The sequence below is a fragment of the Pan troglodytes genome, chromosome 7, assembly GCF_028858775.2.
Source record: "Pan troglodytes isolate AG18354 chromosome 7, NHGRI_mPanTro3-v2.0_pri, whole genome shotgun sequence".
Lineage (NCBI taxonomy): Eukaryota > Metazoa > Chordata > Mammalia > Primates > Hominidae > Pan > Pan troglodytes.
In genome coordinates, this window is record NC_072405.2 from 81,540,203 (window position 1) to 81,559,092 (window position 18,890).

Sequence of the window (18,890 nt, forward strand, 5' to 3'; positions counted from 1 at the left end):
TTGCTTTTAGTACATAAAATTCTCGGAGAAACAAGACTGAAGTAAATTTCTTAAGCCCTTGGCTCAGGCTGACTATTGTTTTTGACACAGGTATGCATTTTAAAATAAGAAAACATTCCATAAACATAAAGGTAAATTATACTCAGTACTTTGCCATCATTAAAGCCTGACTTGAAAAACAGCAAAATTAAGCTCCTTGTTTCTCAGTAATAAAGGCTTATGTCACAATTCTCCAGTAAAACTATGGGATATAAACTGCTGCTGCCTCTCAGTAGAGGGGAACATAAGCCAGTCTCTCTCCTTCATAGTTGTTTTATTTAGAAGGCATAGAAGAGACATATAGAAAAATAACAGTATAAAGAGTACAGGGAGAACTCATTTCTTGGAGCAGATTTTAAATGAATTAGAAATGTATTTTTGCCATCTGCTGCTGCTACTGCTCTTATGAAATTTGGGATTCACAAATTGCAGTTTGTATAACACTAACTCTGGGACTCGGAAAATCTACTGCAGGATCTGTCACCTGAAGGAAATGTTCTGGATTACTCCTGGAAGCTGCTCAGCACAGTAGAGAGCACACTCTCTGAAGGACTTTCCCAACATGTGACAAGCATTACCCCATGCTTCTTAGGGGAGAGGGAGTGTGATAGCTGCATGGTACCAGGTATTGCACCACATTGCATGGTTGGAAAACCCCTTTGCAACACATCACTGTTACTATTCCCAGCATCACTGGATGTAGAAATCTTCATTTTACAGCTAAAAAGACATACTTACTGAGGCTAAATAACTTATGATCCCAGGGCATTAAAGGATAAGGTGGGAATTTAAACTAGAGGCACGTTTTCACACAGCCTCACTCAATGAGGAAAACAGACATTTCCCTAATGAAAACAAAAACAAACAAAACATATCAACAGCCACATGCGGTAGCTCATACCTGTAATGCCAGCACTTTGGGAGGCTTAGGCGGGAGGACTGCTTGTATCCAGGAGTTCAAGACCAGGTTGGGCAACATGATAACACCCTGACTCTACAAAAAATAAAAATTTCACCAGGCATAGTGCTGCATGCCTGTAATCCCAGCCACTCTGGAGGCTGAGGCAGAAGGATCACTTGAGCCTGGGAGGTGGAGGCTGCAGTGAGCCAAGATCGTACCACTGCACTCCAGCCCGGGCAAGACAGAGACCCTGTCTCAAAAGAAAAAAAGAACACACGCACTTGAACAATCAATAAAATGGAGTAATAAATGTAAAACTCTTGGCACCCAAACTCCATTTATATATATATATGGAGTCTCACTTTGTTGCCCATCTGGAGTGCAGTGGTACAATCTTGGCTCATTGCAACCTCCATCTCCTGGGTTCAAGCAATTCTCCTGCCTCTGCCTCCCAAGTAGCTGGGATTACAGGCATGTGCCAGCATGCCCAGCAAATTTTTGTATTTTTAGTAGAGACGGGGCTTCACCAGGCTGGTCTTGAACTCCTGACCTCAAATGATCCACCCACCTTAGCCTCCCAAAGTGCTAGGATTACAGGCATGAGCCAACATGCACGTCCTTATTTTTTCATCTTTATTTCTGGGCTTGGAAAGAAAAAAGAAGGATGGAGAACATGTTCTTTAATCATCTGACAAAGGATCTGATTCAGATTCTACAGTTCTATAACATTCTCTATAACAAAGTGACCACAGATGATTCATCTACCTAAATACAAATATCTAGAAGTCATTCCATATATTCTTCCAATAATACCAGGCACCAAAACTACAAAGATGAAAAGACATGCACTGAAGGAGCTTTTCAAGTCTAGTTGAGGGTGGGGAGTGGCAGTCCCAAGGGTGTGGCAGAGGCGGAGATTGAACTCTGCTGCTTTGCAGACACAACACAAGTAAGTCTCAGCCCCGAACAAAACAACATTAGCCCCTTGTTCCTCAGTAATAGAGGCTTATACTATGCCTTCTTAGTAAGACTATGGCACATCAGCTGCAGCTGCCTTCAGACAGTGCTCTTCAGACCTGTGAGGCTCAGGTCCCTTCCCCGGTCCCATCACACTGCCTCACCTGTTCCCAGTGGTCACCACAAGAACCAGCAGCACCCTGCCTTATGGAGGAAAAAGTAAATGTGCATTAACTTTGAACTCTTATTGCCTACAGGGGGCATTATTTTATTGAATCCCCACTATAACCCCGTTTTCCAGATGAAATCACTGAGGCTCAGAGAAGTCAGGTAGTACTAACATCAGGAAGAAGTGAAGGAGCCACCCCAGACCTCAAAGTCCATTATGTTTCACTGGTTCCACTGCTTTTGCCCGTTAGTAACTGTAAACAACGATAGATGTAGTTCTGTTACTGTCTACTTAAATTGAGACTCTTTAGTGTAGATTGCAATTCATGGCAGAAAACTGTCAACAATGGTGGCTTATTACATAAATTTTAAGACTGCCTTAGAGAATCCTAAGGAATACCAAGTGTAGTTCTCTCATGTGAGAACCTCAACACAAACCCCATTGTCCTTAGAACCAGTAAAGTTACATAAGCGAAGACTGAATCCAAATGACACATAGTTCAACAGTGGTAGTGGCCAAGATCATCGCCTCTCCATTCAGATTGTGCCAGGGTACAGTGTCATTTCTGAAAACGACTGAGATGGAACACCAGTTTTGTGTTTTGTTAGAAAAATCTTAATGGTTCTAAAACCACATGCTGCTTACATATTTTTAATGTAAAATAAATATGTTTTCTTGGCACTGTAAAGATTGTGGTCATATATCATCAGGAGGCAGCAATGGTAGAAGTAGCCCAGATCAGAGCTGGAGATGGTAGCATTTACCACTTCAATGTACAGTATAGTTGTGGGTTATGCAGGATGCGTTCCATAAAGCTCCACCACTGTCTTCAAAATTATTTTACATGCTTATGTAGCAAGACTTAGGAGGGATTAATAGCAAAAGGACATGCTTATACAATTAGGAATGGACCAGGGTCATATGAGGCAGTTCTCTGAAATGGTAACCATTCAGCTTAAATTGCAAAAGAATCACATCCTTTCCAATGTAGTATCAAGAAAGCCAACACCAAAAATTTAGGCACCCTGGTGTCTTGTGATCCATTTTGGCACTTAAGTACAACACCTAAACTGCAGACAGAACTTTGATGAATAAATTACTAAATGGATGACTTCATTCACTCATAGTTCATACATCTTTGTATTATAGAACATTTTCTGAGACTTAACCAAAGCTGGTTATCCTCCAGATAGAGGGGATGATGCTTCAGCCTAATCTAAAGGGATGCTTTGGCCAAAAGTACCTAGAGATTTTTTTTCCTTTTAAATTAGAAAAACAATCCCTCAGGAATTAACACATCCCACTTTCTACCAACCATTACTCCTTGGTGTGAATAATTTAATCAAATGTCATCCTTTTGATGGATGACTGGTCACATGGGATTTTGATAGGCTCCAAGTGGAGGGGAGAGAATTTGGGAGCCTGGCAGGTGGTCACAGGTCTGAGAAGCCAGAGCAGCTTGAAGGAAAGTGGGTTAAAGGATAGAGGGAAGCCAAAGATATTGTTTCAACACCCTCAGTTTTGCTCCATTTCATTGTTAATGCACACACAAAACAGCAGGAGAGGAAATCTGAAGTTTCTCCCTGAGCTGTATTAGGTTCTTCATTTTAAACCCCTCTCCCACTGAGGATTGGTTCAAAATTAGTATATTCCGCATACTGGGCTCTCACTATTTGATTCCTGAGGGGTAGTGATCTCACTACCCACGTAAGAAGGGGGAGATAACAAGGTCTGTGTGTGTGGAAGGCAGCCCCAGAAGCAGGGACCTTAGGAAGGGTTCCAAGTCACAAAATGTGGCAGGAAGGAGCTTCCAGTTGGGCTACTACCCACAGAAAGTCAAAAATGACCTCTTCGGTAAATTAAAACATCTAAGCCTACTTCATCCTTTTTTCCCATTTTTGACATGGGAAAACTGGCTCTTCTCAGTTAATCCAGGGTAATTTGCTAGGCATCCAGCACATGCCACATGTTTCATGGAAATCACTTCCTTGAACCCTCAGCAGCCTGAAAAGTTTACAGACCATCCATATTTTGTAGATGAGGAAACTGAGGCTCCTGAAGTTTACACAGCTTGCTCAAAGTTTATGTCCCTGCAAACTGGCACAACCAGAATTCAAACCCATCTATGAGACTCCCAAGCTTAAGCCCATTTCCTTCTCCTATACTACCTCTTATCCTAAGTTCCATACCTTAATTCTTATTTATGTTTTTCTAAATCCTATATGAAAACTGTTACCCAGGGAAAATTTTCCACCATCCTATAGCTCTGGACATACAGCTATTAGGTTGTAAATTAAATCATTGTTCAAATAAGTATGCAAAATTATTTCTAAAAGCAGCAAATGTACTTAAGGAAATGGCCATGATAACATTTCACTTCAGAAACTATGAGCTTTGCAGTGTCAGCTGATCAACCCTTGGGAATATTTAATGATTTTGTCCTGGACTACTGCACAGTGAGAAAATTTGCTTTGACCTTAGGGTAGTGAATATTTGTGATTTAGATCTGAGGACTGGTAAAAGGAAGGAGGTTGATGCAAGTTGATTAAAAAAAAAAAAAAAAACTAGATGGCCATGGCATGGTATATGATTTGCTATTTATGAAGAGATTTTGTTTGCTTTTGTGATAGATTTACCTGCCCTGATATTTATTCTGCTTATTAAAAAAAAATCACACTCGTCAGTTTGCTCTCTGGGCATGATAAATACATTTCATGTCCCAAGTCCTATTACAGTAAATTTATTATTTTTTATTTCAACATGGGGCAAAAACTATATTTTTGATTTGTTCTTTCCAACTCTGTCAAGTATTTTATAACTTAGATTTTATGCATTTCTTACTTTTAGTTATTGTATTTGCATTTCTGGGACTTCTACCTATTTTAATAAAAAAAAAACTTCTGTGTTTAGTAAGCAAAATTAAGAGCTAAAATTTAACCATAATACCTTCCACAAAATAATAGCACTAAATGAGCTGTGTGAAGTATTTTTATATGTGCATCACCATATTCAATCTCCATGTGTAGTGCTTATCAAAATTAGTTGAAGCAACTAAGATTAAAACAACTCATTACTATTATCCCATCTTTTTTTGGCCCCTTAGCAGATAACACAAGAAAAAATGTTGAGGCTTAGATAGTATCTATACACACCAAAATGACTAGCCAGTTTCTTTTTTCAACACAGATGTTTGTTGTTATCCAAACTTAAAAGCCAAATGTTTTGATTGAATTGATTTGCTACATAGCCAGTGAACAGAAATGTTCACAGAGAACAGAGCAAATTTCATGACAATGTAAAATTAGGTTTGAACCCAGGGGTGTGCCATCAAAAATAACACAATAATAAAGTCATGTGTAAATCCAGTTGTCCATTCTTTCATGCCATCCCTAATTATTGAGCCCCTACCCTCTGCCAAGCACTGTTCTGGGCACAGAGGATACAACAGTGAGCCACAGTGATACTTTCTTTGCTCTTTTGGAGCAAATTACCTAGTTACAAGAAAAGTCTCAAAGTGATAAATACTATGCCAGGAATTCAAATAAGGGATTGGGGTAGGTGAATGATGAAGGTCTCACTTGAACATGTAACCTGAGATCCAAATGACAAGGAGGAGCCAGCAATGCAACAGTGTGCAGGAAGAACATTGCAGGTGTAGGGACAAACTAATACAAAGACCGTAAAGGTGGAGTAGTGCAAAGGCCCTAAGGGTGGAGCTCAGCAGGAGGGCTGTGTAGCTGGTGATCACTGGTCAAGGTGGAGGGGGAAGGAGATGAGGTCAGAGAGGGTGGAGGCGCAAGGCCATGTGGGGCTTTACAATCCAGAACAAAGAATTTGCATTTTATTCTAAATGTGAGAGGAAGCCCTTGGAGGGTTTTAAGATGAGGGATGTGATTCAATTTATATATTCTTTAAGTTTGAAAAGTTTAAGTTAGAATCATAACTATGCATTAATTCTTAGAATAAAGGCAATGAATTGTGTGTTGATTACATTAGATTGCATGACATCATATCACCTCCTGGCTTCACTTTTCCCCTTGCAGTGTGACCCACATTTGAAACCTTCATCAATCTTTCCAAGGCCTCTCTTGTGAGGTGTCCAGGGCAGCAGCATCCTTCCCAATTCATCCTGTTTGGATGTTGACTGGTCTAAACTCCATTTCCCAATAGCTTTACATGTGATTTAAGCAGTTCTCCATCACCTTCCATAAGTTCATAAAATCCTGCCTCTTTTCGGGAATTGTAATTTCACTTTACAATAGGTTTGCATTGCATATTTTAGACCATCTGGACATTCAGTGAGAACACAGACATGATGGGGATAGATAGACCCCAGATGGAAGGGAGGGATGTTTGAAAAGTATTGTTAAGTAATCAGGTGAGAATTTTCATGTTGTTTCCCTAGATCCCTTAAGTGCAGGGACTGAGATCATAAATATTCCTGTGATCCACTGGACCCTCCCCCTAAGGCCCTTAGAAAGTGGTTGGGAAAATGGACCAACAGTCATAAAACAATCAGTGAACACAACAGAATGATACTTATTAGGCATCTATAATGACAGATGTGAGAGGCAGAATGATGTTCCCTTTAAGATGTCCATATCCTAATTCCCAGGACATGTCGATAGGTTATGTCATATGGCAGAAAGGAATTATGATTGTGAAGGGAATTAAGGTGCTGATTAGCTGACCTTAAAATAGGGAGATTATCCTGGATTATCCAGGTGGGCCCCAGGTAATCACAAGGGTGCTTGAAAGTGGGAGAGGGAGTCAGCAGACAGCTGTAGAAAGATGGAGTTATGGAAGAAAGGCATAGAGCAATGCAGTGTTGCTGCCTTTGAAGGTGGAAGAAGGGGAGCATGACCTAAGTAAGCTGGAAAGAGCAAGGAAATGGATTGTCTCCTAGAGCCTCCTAAAAGGAACACAGCCTTGTCAGGATGCCTTAGTTTTAGCTCAGTGAGATCCATGTCAGACTTTTCAGCTACAGAACTGCCAGATAATAAATCTATGCTGTGTAAGTCACTACATTAATGATAATTTGTTACAGCAGCAATAGGGAACAAATGCAACAGAATAAAGTTCCATGTCATGGAGTAAATTAGAAAGTGCAAGAGGTGAGGATGAGAGACGAACATAAAGTCACAGGCTCAGGGTTTCATAAAAGAGGCAAATCTTTGTCCATAAAACCTGTGATAGAACACCTTACCTTCTGCAGAGGGTAAGACGAAACAAAACTCTTAACGCTTTTAAGACCAATACTCAAGACCAGCAGCCTGACTAAATTAGTACAGGGTACAGGGACGTTTTTGATTGATTTCTGTAGAAATTAAAAAAATATTTAGGCTAATTAATATGACTACTGATTAGGGATAGATTTTGTTCCTAATTTTAAAAGTCTATATTTTATAACTATTTAAGTTGTCATTTACAGCTCATAAAATTTGCAAGGCATAATATCCTTGAGCCTTTATTTTTTTCAAGTTTCCAAAATAAGTTTCTGTAAACTTTGAGAGGAGTTATGATGAAGCATTATCTATACTCTGGCAGAGTTTTGTTTTGCTGAATGTTCCAGACTAAAAGAAAGTTAGCTCAGGAAATCCTCTCAAGTGGCTATTGATATTTAATAAGCTTAACTCTAATGACAAGTTTCAGCCAGTCCCTCTTCCAGAAAGTCCACAGGGTCACTGTTTATCTGTTATATAAGTTAGAGGAGGATACCATCACCTGGATTCCTTACACTGGGAATTATTGTGGATTTGTCATTTGTCCCTCTCTAAATTTTCTCCTTCCTTTGGGCAAATGCAACATGTACCTTTCACCTTTGTTTCCACATGGCTATGAGCACAGTATCTTTCATAAGGTCAACACTAAATGATATTTCATGAATTAGTAAATGAAACGTTCAAATTATAGCAGAAAGGTTGAGCAAAGTCTCCTTTTCAGATTCATAATTATGTATGAATCTTTATGCTTATGTAAGAAACTACTGCATTTAAACATTTGTGCAGATATGTGTCTGTGTAAATATACAAAGGTTATCCTAATATATCTAATTTTGCCAGCAGCAAATATCAGGCTTCTTAGTGCTAAATTATTAGATCAAATACACTAATTTCAATGATCCAGAAGATATTTCAAAAAAAACATTGTATTTAAAACTCAGAAATTCCCTTTCTCACTGTGCTTTTTCAAAATGACTGATTTTCATATACCATCTTAATTGAGGGTTCTTCTACATCTAGGCTCTGTCACTAGGAAGAAAAAGTCAAGAAATGAGTCATTCATATCTTCAAGCCTAACAAAGACATCAAAAGACATCAAAATCAGAAACTTTATTTTCACTCTCATTGTCAATATCTATGTACCCCAAAAGAGCATTTTTGAATTGCTTTTTGTTGTTGTTGTTATGAACTAGTAAATTGGAATAGTCTTACGGAAAATACAGACTAGGCTTGTGCTTGCAAATGCATAGACTTATGTAACATAAATGCATTTTCTAGATTCTAGACAATTCCAGATGGAACTTTTTTTATTATGTCATTACAATGTAGGAAATTGCCTTGATCTTTCCTATGCATGCCCCTATAGTGTGACTGAGACCATACCTTATTAATTTTGTCTAATCCCTTACACCTAGAATATAGTGGCCACCCTAAATTTTTGTTGAATTTTACTCTGTAGATAATAGAAAACTAATAAAATAATACAAAATCAAGTGAAAATAAAAAAATTATCTAATTTACCTGTTTCATATGCACAATAAAACTGAGTAATTAAGCCTCCAGATCCTAGCTCATCCAGTTTAGCAGGATAGTAGAGAATATGAGAAATTACCTGAACATCAAATTCAGAAAACCAACTTTTGCCACTAAGATATTTGAAATATAAATCATCTTCAGTTTTAATTATACACCAAATATTTCAATGCCCTCTCCTTGTTTTGCATGTGTAATCTGTGTAATCATAGATCAAAATTAAGTGTTTTATTTAAGAACCTATTTAAAAGATGATAGCAGCTAATCATTTAAAATTAGCTCCATGACCAGAACGATACAGCCATGCAAAACTGAAGCTTAGGGTTTGATCCAAATAATTTACATTGTCTATTTGTCCCAAATTCGTTAATTCATAACTTCTGTTTCCAGCATGCCCCCACATTTGGGCTGTTTTGATCATACCTTTGAAAGCACTATTGCTTGGGGAGGAGGGATGGCTGTTTTAAATGAATCCTAAATGTGGGAAATCAATATAAATTCTCATCCATAAGAGAAATTTTTACCTTGACACTTTGTTTTTCATTTTCAATTTTGACTTCTTGGGTGCACCCTGTTCTCAGATATGGAGGGTACATCTTGGAGAAAACTGTCACAGACCCTCTTGGAGGGACAGAGGTACCCTAGGTAGTGACAAAGCCTGTGTGCTTCAAAGGCACACCTCTGATACCTCTAGCTTTTAATGGATTTCTTGGGCTTTCCAAAAGCAGCCCTTGAACCCTGGGAAATGGATTATCTGTCTTTTGTTTCATACTTCAAAGTCTATTTTTTAATGGGGATTTATTTCTCTATGGAATTCAGGAGGATTTGCATATCTAACAAGGACTGACATATATGGAGAGAATTGAGGAGAATTCCTTTGGAAACATTGAACACCTTTAACATTGGAAAGCTGATCATAGGTGGGAATTGAACAATGAGAACACATGGACACAGGAAGGGGAACATCACACACCGGGGCCTTTTGTGGGGTTGGGGGAGGGGAGAGGGATAGCATTAGGAGATATACCTAATGTTAAATGATGAATTAATGGGTGCAGCACACCAACATGGCACACGTATACGTATATAACTAACCTGCACATTGTGCACATGTACCCTAAACTTAAAATATAATTTAAAAAAAGAAGAAAAAAACATTGGAAAGCTGACCACTTATTTTGTCTGAAATAGTCCCTGGACTGCATTAGAGGCCAAAGCAACATTGGCTTAAAATATACTTACCAAATGTATTGAAGTCAACCCAGGGCCCTTATCAAACCAAGCCAGAAGTTTCCCTTGCTCTTTCCTATTCCTTTCCAACTTTGTTGAGCTTCCTAGAAATGTACTTTTTATTTTTTAATTTCAACTTTTATCTTAGATACAGGGGCTACATGTGCAGGTTTGTTACATGGGTATATTACATGATGCTGAGGTTTGTGGTATGGATTCCATCATCCAGGTAGTGAACATAGTACCCAATAGGTAGTTTCTCAACCGAGTACTCCACAGTGTCTGTTGTTTCCATTGTCCCCATCTTTATGTCCATGGTACCCAATGTTTAGCTCCCACTTGTGAGAATATGCAGTATTTGGTTTTCCATTTCCTGCTTTATTTGGCTTAGAGTTATGGCCTCTAGCTGCATCCATTTTGCTGCAAGGGACGTGATTTCATTTTGTATGGCTGTATAGTATTCCATGGTGTATATGTACCACATTTTCCTTATCCAATCCACCATTGATGGGCACCTAGGCTTTAATCCTGGGATGCAAGGCAGGTTCAACATATGCAAATCAATAAACGTGATTCACTACTTAAGCAGAATTCAAAGCAAAAACCATATTATCACCTCAGTAGTCTCAGAAAAAGCCTTCAATAAAACCCAATATCCCTTCATGATAAAAACCCTCAACAGACAAGGCATCAAAGGAATATACTTCAAAATAATAAGAGCCATCTATAACAAGCCCACAGCCAACATCACACTGAATGAGCAAAAGATGGAATCATTCCCCTTGAGGGGAATGATGGCCACTCTCACCACTCCTATTCAACATAGTACTGGAAGTCCTAGCCAGAGCAATCAGACAAGAGAAAGAAATAAAAGTCATCCAAATAGAAAAGGAAGTCCAACTATCTCCCTTCACTGAAAATATGATTTTATGTCTGGAAAACCCTAAAGACTAACCAAAAGCTCCCAAAACTGATAAATGACTTTAGTAAAGTTTCAGGATATCAAATCAATGTACAAAAATCAGTAGCATTTCTATACACCAAAAACATTCAAGCTGAGAGTCAAATCAAGAACACAATCCCATTTACAATAGCCACAAAAGAATTGAAATACCTAGGAATATAGCTAACTAAGGAAGTGAAAGATCTCTACAAGGAGAACTACAAAACACTGCTGAAATAAATCAGAGATCACATAAATAAATGGAAAAACATCCCATCCTCATAGATTGGAAAATCAGTATCATTAAAATGGCCACACTGCCCAAAGCAGTTTATAGATTCAATGATATTCCTCTCACACTACCAACATCATTTTTCACAGAATTAGAAAAAAGTATTCTAAAATTTCATATGAAGCCAGAAAACAGGCCAGGTGTCATGGGTCATGCTTGTAATCCCAGCATTTTGGGAGGCCAAGGCAGGAGGATCACTTGAACCCAGAAGTTCAAGACCAGCTTGGGCAACATAGTGAGACCCCATCTCAAAACAAAACAAAACAAAAACAGCCTGAATAGCCAAAGCAATCCTAAGCAAAAAGAACAAAGCCAGAGGCATCATGCTACCTGACTTCAAACTATACTACAAGGCTGCAGTAATCAAAACAGCAGGGTCTGATACAAAAACAGACACATAGAACAATGGAACAGAATAGAGATCCCAGAAGTAAAGCTACATACTTACAAACATCTGACTTTGACAAAGCTGACAAAAACAAGAAATAAGGAAAGAACTCCCTATTCAATAAATGTTTCAGGGATAACTGACTAGCCATATGCAGAAGAATAAAACTGGACCCCAAACTGTCATCATATATATAAATTAGCTCAATATGGATTAAAGGTTTAAATGTAAGAACTCAAACAATAAAAATCCTAAGAGAAAACCCAGGGAATACCCCTCTCAATGTCAGCCTTGGCAAAGAATTTTTGGCTAAGTCCCCAAAAGCAATTGTGACATAAACAAAAATTGACATGTGGAACTTAATTAAACTAAAGAGCTTCAGCACAGCAAAAGAAACTATCAGCAGAATAAACAGGCAACATACAGAATGGGAGAAGATATTCACAAACTATGCATCTGACAAAGATCTAATACCCAGAATCTATGAGGATCTTAAACAAAATCAATAAGCAAAAAACAAATAGCCCATAAAAAATGGGCAAAGGACATGAACAGGCACTTCTCAAAAGAAGACATACAAGTGTCCAACAAACATGAAGAATGTCCATCATTACTAATCATCAGAGAAATTCAAATAAAAACTACAGCGAGATACCATCTCACACCAGTCAGAGTGGATATTATTAAAAAGTCAAATATTAACCAATATTAGGAAGGCTGAAGAGAAAAAGGAACACTTATACACCATTGGTAGGAATGTAATTGGTTCAGTCTCTGTGGAAAGCAGTTGGAAAGTTTCTCAAAGAGCTTAAAACAGAGCTACCAATTGACCCAGCAATCTTATTACTGGGTATATACCCAAATAACTCATTCTACCAAAATACACACACACTCAGGTTCACTGCAGCACTATTCACAATAGCGAAGACGTGGTAGCTTTTGAAACCATCATTATTTCATGATTTGGGCCCTCTGCACTCCTCCACTCTGGAAGCAGCAGGCCAGAGACCCGTGGGAACACCACCAGCCAGGCAAGGAAGAATAGCAAGCTGGGATCCAGTGGGAGGCATAGACTTGCTGCAGGAGATGACTCCAACAGTACAGTGAGGGGGAGGTGGCAGACTATCTGAGGGCAGTAACAATGTTGGGCACATTTTAGCAGTGACTGGCAAGAAACAGTAGCAGGGTTTCAAATAAAGAGATGAAACCCTGCCTTGGGATATCCAGGCAATAGTCAATATGTAAGAGTCAAAGAGCTACACATTATTCCTTTTGAAAATATAAAAAAGAATGTATATAGATTCATATTTTTACCACCTTTTCTGCACCAAAAGCAGTATATTATGACTTTCTTCTATACCTTGCTTTTTTCACTTAGTGAATACCAAAGATCACTCCGCTATAATCTATGAAGATCCTCATTTCTTTTGTACAGCTGCACAGTGCTCCATTTTGGATGAGCCATAGTTTATGGTCCTGAAAAACATTTGGGTCGTTTCCAATCTTTTCTTCTTACAACAGTGCTAGAATTAATAGGCTTGTGTGTGTGTTTGCCATTTTATCTCTAGGATAGATTCCTAGAAGTGGGTTTGCTGAGTCAAGGTATATGCACTTTTGCTGGATGCTGCCAAACTCCCTTCTGTGGAGGCTGCACTATTTTGCTTTCCCATCAGCAATGACCATCAAATGCAGATAATTTTATATTGGAGAAGCAGGGTAGGAATTTGAGCTACTTTAAGCCTGGTGCTTTGTTTTCTGTTGAAGTAGAAAACAATGTCACCAGTGAATAGAGGAGATAGGTTTGAGTTGATGTCTTGAGGGGAGCAGGGAAGTTATAGCAGAAAAGGGAAGTACTCAACAAGTGAGACAGGACCATTCAGTAATGTGAAGGGCTCAGTCAAGACTCTGTTCTTTGAGATTTTCCTAACGTTAGTCAGCATGGTAGGGCAAATTTCTTCAGCAGTGGTCCATGGACCAAGTATAGGACTTAAAAATGACAAATGGTAAGATTAATCTATGGCAAGGTGGGGGTGGCACATAGACAAGGGGGTAATGAAATTGAAGTGTTGGCAAAACAATGGAGTCTAGACTGAATGAAGAAGGAAATGAAGCTAAAAGGGCCTAAATAGAAAGGACTTAAGGAACAAAGGACCATGATGAAGAGCCAAAGATAGGTGTTGTGGATGGAGAGTGAAGGGAAAGCCAGAGAGTTATGAAGCTGTGATCAGAGGGTGGAGTTTTAGAGTTTGAGATTTCAGATCTGGAGTAGTGCCAGGTCATAGCAGGGTCCTGGTGGGGAAATGCATGTGGACAGATGAATTGGGAGATAATTCAAGTTAAGAAGGTTCAGAAACTGAAATGCTAGGGCATTAGAAGGGTATGCTACATGGATATTGAATTCTCCTGGGGTTTGAGCTAGATTTGACCAAATATTTTATCAATGGAGAAAATGTCTGTTATTTCACTCTGATAGGGCCTATTGCCTAATCTGTAGCTGAAGTTCATAAAATAATCATTAAATGAACAACTGAATGAGTAATCCAATTGCTGTAGGAGGGACTTATTCAGCTTTTAGGAGATAATATGACTTAAGAATATTAGTGATATCTACTTTTAGTATTCAAGATAGTATTACTGACTTGTTCTGTGATTTTGTCTGTCAGTTGACTAGTAAGGAAAATTGGCATATTTCTTTCCCTGCATCTTATTTTTCCTCCATCTGTGAAGAAATATATAGTGGAAAAATGTCTAAACAATAAGACGGGAAATCAGAGATTTGGTCCCAGATTTGCTACTCACTACCTGTAACCTTATTCAAAGCTCTTACTGATTTATCTTCAGAAATAAGGGTGGTTCTGGATAACCTCTATTTCATTTCTAATTCTAAAATTTGGGTTTCTTTGAGTATGGAATTTGAAGTAACTCAGAAAGTAAACATTCTAGTTGTATTCACCCATCTAGTCTGAAATTCTTTTTGTTTAAGATTGTTTTGAAGGCAAACACTGAAACTCTTGAGTTGTCCCAGGAACAGATCCTGAAACAAAGATGTGAGGACAAGTGGTTTATTTGAGAGGTGATCCCTGGTAGCACTAGTAGGTGATTAGCGAAGGGAAAGAGCCTGATACTGGGTGCGTCGAGGACCAGGTCTTTACTGTGGGTGTTTGAGGTTGAGTCCTGGCAGGGACTGCTGGTAGGTGGAGGTCAGAATTGACCACCCACACAAGGAAGGAAGCTGGGGCATTTGTGCTCCAACTCTTGTCTGTCACTGGCTGGACAACCTAAGAATTCAACTGGCTGGACATGGTGGTGCATGCCTGTAGTTCTAGCTACTGGAGAGGCTAAGGCAGGAGGATCTCTTGAGCCCAGGAGGTCAAGGCTGCAGTGAGCTATGATTGTGCCAGTGCACCCCAGCATGGGTGACAGAGTGAGACATTGTCTCAAAAATAAATAAATAAATAAAATAAATGACTTAAGGGAAATTATGCCAGTTCCTGGCCAGAGAATGAGGTTCAAGCTGTTGGAAATAACCTCTGAAATATTCCAGTAACTCTAAATCAAAGGTCATCTACGGAAAGATGTTCTTTCCCATGAAAGCTGGACATCTAGGAAGCCAGATACCTCCATTTTCATCATGTCAATAACATATAACTTTCTCCTTCTACTTCTTCTAGGTGGATTACCCAGGTTTTAGAAGGAAAAATATTTCTTTATTCAAAAAAACTTAATTTTATGGAGTACTTAAATGGACAAGACATAACTTTTTGCCCTTGACGAGACTCCATGCTAAAGGGGAGATAAAACCGTGGGGAAATATAAACAAATAACCACAGTCCAAAGCTGCCTTACTCCCATTTGAGTAGTATAAGTAAAAATAGATCTCTGGGTTATTTTTTAAAGGTGTTTGAGAAGTAGAGTAATTGAAACATTTTGCTTTCTCGTTTTTTATTTTTATACCATCTTTTTTCTATTTTCATCTATTACTATCTTTATCTAAATGCCTTACTCTTGTATATAGAAGTTGGCTGCATCACCAATCACTTTCATCAATGTGCTTACAGATAAGTATAGCATTATTCAGATGCATAACTACATGATTTTTAAAGTGTGTATAGATCGTTTTAGACTCTTTGAAAGTTATTCACTTTTCTGTATCATATTAACTTCACCCCATTTTTCCTCTGCACTTTGAAACAGATTTGGACATCCTGAAATTTTTTAACACAGGGGGTAGAAGGAGGGAGAGGATCAGGAAGAATAACTAGTGGGTGCTGGGACTAATACCTGGGTGATGGGTTGATCTGTGCAGCAAACTACCATGGCACATGTTTACCTATGTGACAAGCCTGCACATCCCACACGTGTACCCCTGAACTTAAAAGTTGGACATTTTAAAAAAGAAAAAGAACAAAAAAGAAATTATTTAACAATTAGACAAGAGAAAGAAAGATATATACAAATTAAATTAGCTTAGGTGGTTGCCTCTAAGTAGATTTGGTGTTTAAATGTTTTTTTATTTTTTTTATTTTTTTTATTATACTTTAAGTTTTAGGGTACATGTGCACAACGTTTTATTTTTTAAAATGTTTCTTCATTAGTGTTCCCATAGCACTTTACATAAACATCTACTTGAAAATTTATTACTCCATATATTATCATCCCTTGCTCAAATGCCTCCCCACCCCTCTCTCCCCTTACTTGCCTCCTTCCCTCCTCCATTCTTCCCTTCTTCCCTCCATCCTTTGCACAAGAATACAGTATCCAGGAAACAGGAACCTTGTCTTATTCACTTTTGTGTTCCTTGTACCTTGTACTGGGTGATGTATAGCTGGATGGATGGATGAGAGACAGCTGTAAGTGAACTCTTCCACAAGATCTGGAGAATGATGATGATCATGATGATCTTTTAACCATGAAACACCTGCTAAGTACTGACTTCACCTTCAGTGTTCCTGCCCCTATCTATCAAATGGTTATGACCTAAGAACCAAAGTCTTTAAAAGTTTATCAAAATCTCTTAGAAGCTAAGCTTGACCTCTGAAAATGAAGGTAACTGAATATTTTTAAAGCTCACCGCAGACTGAGTGAGCCAAGTGATGAAATGTACTCATAGGCTGAATTAACAGAGTTTTATCAAGGATTTTCTCCTGTCCTTTTTGCCCCTTTAGTCTGGCCACCTAAAATATCCCCAGTTCCCAGAATTCCACAGCTCTCTACTTCAGTTTGGCCATTCAGATGGAACTTAAGGAAAGACACTTGGAAGTGTAATTGCAGAAAATAAACATGAAATTCAGAACTTTATAGAAATATTTGTGCACTAAAATTATAAGAGGGTTAGAAAGTTAAGTGAATTTTAATGGCTTGAGGCAATTTTATAAGGAAGAAAGCTTTCAGTACAAGAAGAGTAATGGCACTTAAGCAGGGTGGAGGGGTCACTCGGTGCAGCCGACTGCAGTCCTTCCTCTGCTGTGGGCATTTGTTTCTGATGGTCGGAGAGCACGAGTATTGCAATGCCATTGACTGTCTGTTAGTCTGTTAGCAAGTAGAGCACTTCAACTGCTGTGGGTAAGAGGCAGGCTTCCTTCTAGCAAAAAGGCTTTCAGTCAGATGCCCAGTGTTTTCCAAAAGCCTGACTTTAACTCTGAACCCACCAAGAACGTTGGGGAAACTGATTATTTCAGTCCATCCAGAACTCATGCAGTAGACCATGCTTACCAAATGCCACCAGACCATCAGGAATTCATCTAAGATGTTTGGGATATAGATCAAGGGTGCCCATGAAGGAGTTTAGAATCCCTCAGGGTCACTGCCCATAGCAGGGACAATTTCAAGCCAAACCCATTGGATTCACCCTGAATAAGACTTTCTCCTCTATTATCTGAAGTAAGCCAAAATTCAGTTTTCTTTCTTCTTCTCAACATTTTTGTTAAGTTGTCAAGCAGCTCGAAAGCTGCCATTTTCATTTTCAGATGAATATCTTAGTCTTTGCTTTTGCACATAAGTAAAACTGTTTGCTATATTTAAGGAAGCTTTAGGGGAGGAAGAAATACATAGCAAAGTGAGACCCAGGCCTTGTGCCTTTTGCTCTTTTCCACTAAAAACAATTCATTTCTGATGGTTTAATTTCTTTAGCCATGTATAATTTCTAATCTAAAACTCCTATTTTAAGAAGCCAATGAATCTTTTGCTTTTCAGTCCCCTATAGATCTTGTGATTCTGGCTAGTATCAAAAACACTTCCAGAAGAGGTTTGGGTCACCTTCATCAGTCCTGGTATTAGCTCACATTAAACAAGAGAATTTATAATTTTGAAAAAAGTATTTGTTTCCATTTCTTTTACAACCAAAGTGTTCAATGGTTTAAAAATAGTTTAAAAGATACTCTGTAAAATTTAAACTATATGGTGAAAGAAAGCTGCTTTGGTGATTTTATGTAAAAAATCATTTCCTCTCTTAGAGTAGAAGTTGGTTTGCAAATTAACGAGGTGGAGCCAAAATAGAGAATTGCATCGTAAGAGAGTGACTCACAATGTTTTGACTTTTTAAAATATATCTTTCCCGACAGCAATGACTGCCTTGTCATTTGATTGCTTTCTAATTAATGTTAAGTTTTCCATTATAAATATCACAGTTTTGCCAGCAGAGCTACCAGTTGTGACCTCGTATTACCTGTCCTTGTAGGACGCACTGGGCAATTAAGACCATGGGTGTCTATGACTACAAAGATGTATCTCCTCATATTCTAACCTTAGGTGTGGTACAATCAGTACTGCCATAAGAACATTTCCATTAATAGCAGAGAAACAAATCAATGTTTATTTGCTTGGAAGTAAAAATAGGTACTTGCTGATAAGTGTGTGTTTCTTGCTACTTTTATTTATGAAGAATTAACCAACCATGAAGTATCCTTGATAAATAAAACCAAGTTGCAACCTTTAAAAACTATTTAAGGCTGTGCACGTTGGCTCACACCTGTAATCCCAGCACTTTGGGAGGCCAAGGGAGGTGGATCACGAGGTCAAGAGATCAAGACCATCTTGGCCAACATGGTGAAACCCTGTCTCTACTAAAATTACAAAAATTAGCTGGGCATGGTGGCACACGCCTGTAGTTCCAGCTACTTGGGAGTCTGAGGCAGGAAAATCACTTGAACCCAGGAAGCAGAGGTTGCAGTGAGCCAAGATCATGCCACTGCACTCCAGCCTAGGGACAGAGCAAGAC

The 18,890-nt window shown here is 38.6% G+C and overlaps 1 protein-coding gene across 1 annotated transcript in view; it reads left to right on the forward strand.

The window, feature by feature from the left end:
* KCNB2 (potassium voltage-gated channel subfamily B member 2) overlaps window positions 1-18,890 on the forward strand; it is a 397,881-nt gene that overhangs the window by 348,020 nt on the left and 30,971 nt on the right. The window lies entirely within an intron of this gene.